Genomic DNA, 5575 nt, shown 5'->3' on the forward strand with positions numbered 1-5575 from the left:
GCTTTCTACGGGCAAGGATGGCAAAGGGTGGCAGTGACGGAAAGTCAGGCAGCCTGTCCTGTCCTGTCCTGTCCGTCCGTCTTTTTGTATCATGAATTGGAAAGACTGCAAGGGGGAGGGGAGGTGCTTGGAGGAGGAGGAGTTATTCAGATTAATTGCAGTGGGCGGCGGCTGCAAAAAGCATCATTCTTCTTGTTTTTGCTCTGCAAAACAGCCTTTTCAAGGGTTGGCTTGGGTGACAAAATGTCTTCTGTAGGCGTGGGTTTGTCTCCCTCTCCCTAAGATGTGTCCGGTATAGGCCAGGGTGCCACTCAAGGCCGTAACCAATTCGGGTTATAGCTTCTCGGCCTTTTGGCTAAGATCAAGTGTAGTTTCGGAGGACGCTACCTTGGTCGGTACTGGAAGGTGCCTGGGATTGCACGTCTGCCGGCCTTGAGGAAGTGTGTGCGCCTTCTGGTGACACATAGCCCTCTTGTGCCTGGACGGTTCCCAGGCAACGGGAGGCGATCACCTTTGTTATTTTGAAGTCCTACTGATAAACAGAAAAAAAAAAAAATTAAATCTGTTCTTATCAGTTTAATATCTGATACGTCCCCTCTCTGGGGACCATATATTAAATGGATTTTTAGAACAAGGAGATGGAAAAAATCTTGCTCTGTCCACTCCACGCATTGACCTGGTATTGCAGTACCTCCAGGACCGGTGCACCCCTTCTTAACCCAGTTTCCAAAAGCAGAACTCAATTCACCTGATTCAAATGAGCCCCATTAGTGAATTGAAAGAAAGCAAAAACTTTATATGCACCTCAATTTGGCCAATTCACTTTTCACACTTTCACCCTTTTTTTTATCTTTCACACCTTTTACTTGCTTTATTGATGCAAAAGCTGTGCCAAATAGCAAACTCATCTCCACTCAACTTGACCAACTCTGCTATGTCCCGTGCAGTATCTTATTCTCAGTCTTATCTAGATCATTTGCAATTGAATAGAATAGATCCCTTTTGGACACATTGGATTCAGCTGCTGCAGTGACTGCAGGTGTTAGAAGATGCAGACTTGGCATCAGGTGCTGTCTATCAGATTCCACTCCAATTAAAGCTTCCATTGTTTTTCGGTGTTTTCTTTGAGCAATGATGATGTCTTTAGTGATCTGTTGGCTCCCTCTCCTGGAGGAAGAGTTTGCTTGCTCTTGGACTTTCAAAAAGAGAGGTCATGATAGACATTTAGCTTCTGAGCCCAATTGGGGACAGTCATGGGTGATGAATGTTTTGCAACCTGCTGCGAAGCCTGATACCGCAATATAAGGAACGTCAAATACTAAGAATGGGCGGCCTATGAAAGAATTAGTACTTTCATTAAGCATACTTAAACGGCTAATTGGGAATAGACAAACTGTAAAAAGCCCTCTGAGAAAGCCCCTCTCTAACCTTTGTTAGTAAGCTTTTCTGTAGTCTGCCTGTTGATGTATTTTCCGTTTGAACAGTGCACAACATGAAGTGACGGAACACTGGCTTGTCACAATGTCCCCCGCTGACATCACGATAGCGCTGCTGCCTAGAAAGCCAGCTGCGCAGCAGAAGTTGCTCTTTGGGTGGGATGGTGGGCTAATGTATCTATTCCTGCTTGGTGTGAGTTTGACATGATCTAGAGCAACGAGTTCCAGCGGCTAGCGGTTGATTATTGGCTGTAATGGGGCTTTCTGGCTGGTGCCAGCCTTTCTTCTTAGCACACAGGAACCACAATCCCTACACCATGCTTCGATGGATTCTCTCATCCCAGCCCAGTAAAACTACATATTTCACACAGTTATAAGCAGCCCATGGGCATTCACCTGGATTAAAACCCATAACAGCTCATAGACCAAACAATCAATCTACCACTGGACCAAAGACAGGAAGCTAAATCCACTGCCTGCGGTAACTAACTTAATCCTATAGTCTACTCACACAACAAACCCAAGAGAAAGGAAAAAAACATGGCTTCGATTATCCATCCAATGAAAACGCATAACCATTGTGAGCCATTGGACAATGCAATTGCACACATGGTGACATGGTGCACGGCCCAATGAATCAAGTCTGTACTTCATATTCACGGTTTAAGCCCTTGGGTTCTAATGTGTCCAGAGTACATATCCAGAAAGATTCCCTTTCTTTGTGCTAAGCACAAGTCAACAATACGTTGTAAGCAGATTCTATTACCAGTCCCACACCATTTTGTGACGCATAATCGCACAGTGGCCCAATTAAGATTCCAAGTCATCGAACATGTCCCAGCCATACGCAGAGGAGGCGATAGAATTAGGAAGCTCAAAGAAAGGGAATCTTTCTGGATATATACTCTGGGCACGTTGGAACCCAAGGGCTTAAACCATGAATATGAAGAACCGACTTGATTCATTGGGCCGTGCACATTTTTTCTAACGCCCGGTTCTTTTTCGTGTTCACACTATATATGGCTCCAGTATGTATGGAGTTCCATTCTTCCTTGTTTTTTATTTGTCATGTTTGTCTGATTACCTTGTCTAACAGTTTTTTCTCCCCTTTCTTTACCTTCCAGGTTCCCATAGTCACGTGAAATATCCCTGTTGCACTTGATTACGGCTCACTATTCACTATAGGATGTCTTATATCTAACATCACACTCTCACCCATCAGCACTCTATAGGTTTGTATAAGGTATGCGCTTACACATCCGGTCCTCCATAGGTATTTCCACTTATGTAGCACTATCCCTATGATCACTCATAACTCATACCCTTGTAGTCAATTACAGCCTCCTCTCTCCCCTCTCCCCTTCTCCCTTTCCATCTATAATTTTGCCAGTACAATATTAGTTTACATTAGGCACACACTCACATATTCCTTTCCTTAGTGACTTATTGTAATTCACATTCGCATACAATTCTCTATGCCTGCCCCATTACTACATTCATACCTACTTGACCCTATCCTGATACCCCTTGTCTCACCTTGTTGGTCCCTACACCTGTTATCATCTCCTTTCCTGTGTCTGTCTTGTCACACAACACATTTTAGCATATCCCTTGTGCTCCTTATTACCTGTCCTGCCTATTAGAATTATGTCCATTATGTCCATGCATGGCCCAATGAATCAAGTCTGTACTTCATATTCATGGTTTAAGCCTTTGGGTTCCAATGTGCCCAGAGTATATATCCAGAAAGATTCCCTTTCTTTGAGCTTCCTAATTCTATTGCCTCCTCTACGTATGGCTTGGACATGTTCGATGACTTGGAATCTTAATTGGATCACTGTGTGATTATGCGTCACAAAATGGTGTGGGACTGGTAATAGAATCTGCTTACAATGTATTGTTGACTTGTGTTTAGCTCAAAGAAAGAGAATCTTTCTGGATATGTACTCTGGGCACATTAGAACCCAAGGGCTTAAACCGTGAATATGAAGTAAAGACTTGATTCATTGGGCCGTGCACCATGTCACCATGTGTCCAATTGCATTGTCCAATGGCTCACAATGGTTATGCGTTTTCATTGGATGGATAATCGAAGCCATGTTTTTTTCCTTTCTGTTGGGTTTGTTGTGTGAGTAGCCTATAGGATTAAGTTGGTTACCGCAGGCAGTGGATTTAACTTCCTGTCTTTGGTCCAGTGGTAGATGGATTGTCTGGTCTATGAGCTGTTATTGGTTTGAATGCAGGTGAATGCCCATGGGCTGCTTATGACTGTGTAAAATATGTAGTTTTACTGGGCTGGGATGAGAGAATCCATTGAAGCATGGTGTAGGGATTGTGGTTCCTGTGTGCTAAGAAGAGAGGCTGGCACCAGCCAGAAAGCCCCATTGCAGCCAATAATCACTTAATAACTTTTTCAACTTGTCATCATATGGGAGGCCTTCCATTCCTTGTAGTAGTCTAGTTGCCCACCTTTGAACTGACTCTAACTTCTGAATGTCCTTTTTAAAATGTGGAGCCCAAAACTGGTTCCCATATTCCAGATGTAGCCTTACAAGTGATTTATAGAGGTTGATCATCTTTACTTATCATTTAAAACTTTCAAACTGGTACACTCAACACATAAAGCCCCCCCCTTTTAAAGAGTAGTTTCCCTGTACCTAAGTGGGGGTCTACCTAGGTTGGAGCGAGTGGACCTTCGGGGTCCGGTGTCAGTGGTGACAGGCAGTGGGGCAGAGGGAACAGTCAGTTCCTCCTCCCTGCTATCATGTGGGGCAGGCGGAGGCGTAGGGGAGCTGGGTACAGGTACATCCCTGGGCACTGGCTCGCGGTTAACCGTTTCCATCATTTCTTCATCCACGGGTTGTGGGAACAGTATCACTGGAAGGATCACCGCACCGTTCTGTGTAGGCCAGTCTGCTGGAAAATCACCCATCATGGTGTGGATTACCTCTTTTTCCTTCTCCACTGGACTGGGAACTGGAGCCTCATCCGCTACTCTCAATGCTGGTGGGCACTTCTTCAGGTGGTCTCGGGAAACCGTGGCCAAAGTCCCCCCCTGGTCACGGCTGATCTGGTAGGCCTTCCCATTCTCCCATCCTGTGGGCTGGACTACATACGGGGTTTTTTCCCATTGATCATCCAGCTTGTGGGCCCTTCTTTTCCGCTTCAGCACTACATCCCCAGGTTGGAAGGAACCGGCAGGCGCCTTCTTGTTGAAGCACTGCTCCTGTTGTCCCCGACTCCGGCACAAGTTCTTTTCAACATACTCCTGGACCTGTCGGTACTGTGTCCTCCGCCGAGTGTCCCATTCAGCTGTCGACAGGAGTGCTTCTGAAGCTTCCAAGCCCATTTCCAGATCCACTGGTAGCCGGCCGGGACGAGCTCTCATCAGGTATGCTGGAGTGCATTTCGTAGAGCTGGAAGGGATGTTGTTGTACATATCGACCAGGTCAGGTAGCTTCTCCAGCCACAGGTTCCGCTCTTCCAGTGGTAACGTCTTGAGGAGGCCCAGGACCAAGTGGTTCATCTTTTCACAAATGCCATTGGTTTGGGCGTGGTAAGGCGTGGTCCGGATTTTCTTGCAGCCGTACAACTGGCAGAATTCCTGGAATACCTCTGCTTCAAAGGCCGGACCCTGGTCGGTAAGCACCCTCTCCGGGTACCAATGCGGTCAACAGAAATAAGCCTGGAAAGCCTTAGCAGCGGTGCGGCCGGTTAAGTCCTTAACTGGGACAACCACCAGGAACCTCGAGTAGTGGTCTACGATGGTCAGAGCGTAGGTGTACCCACTTCGGCTGGGGGTGAGCTTTACATGGTCAAGGGCAACCAGCTCCAGCGGTTGGTGTGTAATGATCGGGTGTAGGGGTGCCTTCTGGCTGGCCTCGTCCTTCCTTCTCAATGCGCAAGGGCCACATTCTCGGCACCAGGCCTCCACAGATTCCCGCATTCCACTCCAATAGAACCGCTCTCTTAACAACATCTCTAGCTTCTTCCACCCGAAGTGCACTGCACCATCATGGTATGCTTGCAGGACGGTGGGCACTTTAGCCTGGGGAATCACCAGCTGGCGGATCTTCTCGTGAGTCTTTGGATTAATCAGCTCGCGATACAACTTCCCCTGGTGTAGGTATAGCCGGGTC

At 46.7% G+C, this 5575-nt stretch overlaps 1 pseudogene; it reads left to right on the top strand.

The window, feature by feature from the left end:
- Nucleotides 1–506: 506 nt before the first annotated feature.
- Nucleotides 507–713, top strand: LOC142288132 (U2 spliceosomal RNA; annotated as a pseudogene).
- Nucleotides 714–5575: the final 4862 nt, after the last annotated feature.

This window comes from Anomaloglossus baeobatrachus, unplaced genomic scaffold (genome assembly GCF_048569485.1).
Source record: "Anomaloglossus baeobatrachus isolate aAnoBae1 unplaced genomic scaffold, aAnoBae1.hap1 Scaffold_789, whole genome shotgun sequence".
Taxonomy (NCBI): domain Eukaryota; kingdom Metazoa; phylum Chordata; class Amphibia; order Anura; family Aromobatidae; genus Anomaloglossus; species Anomaloglossus baeobatrachus.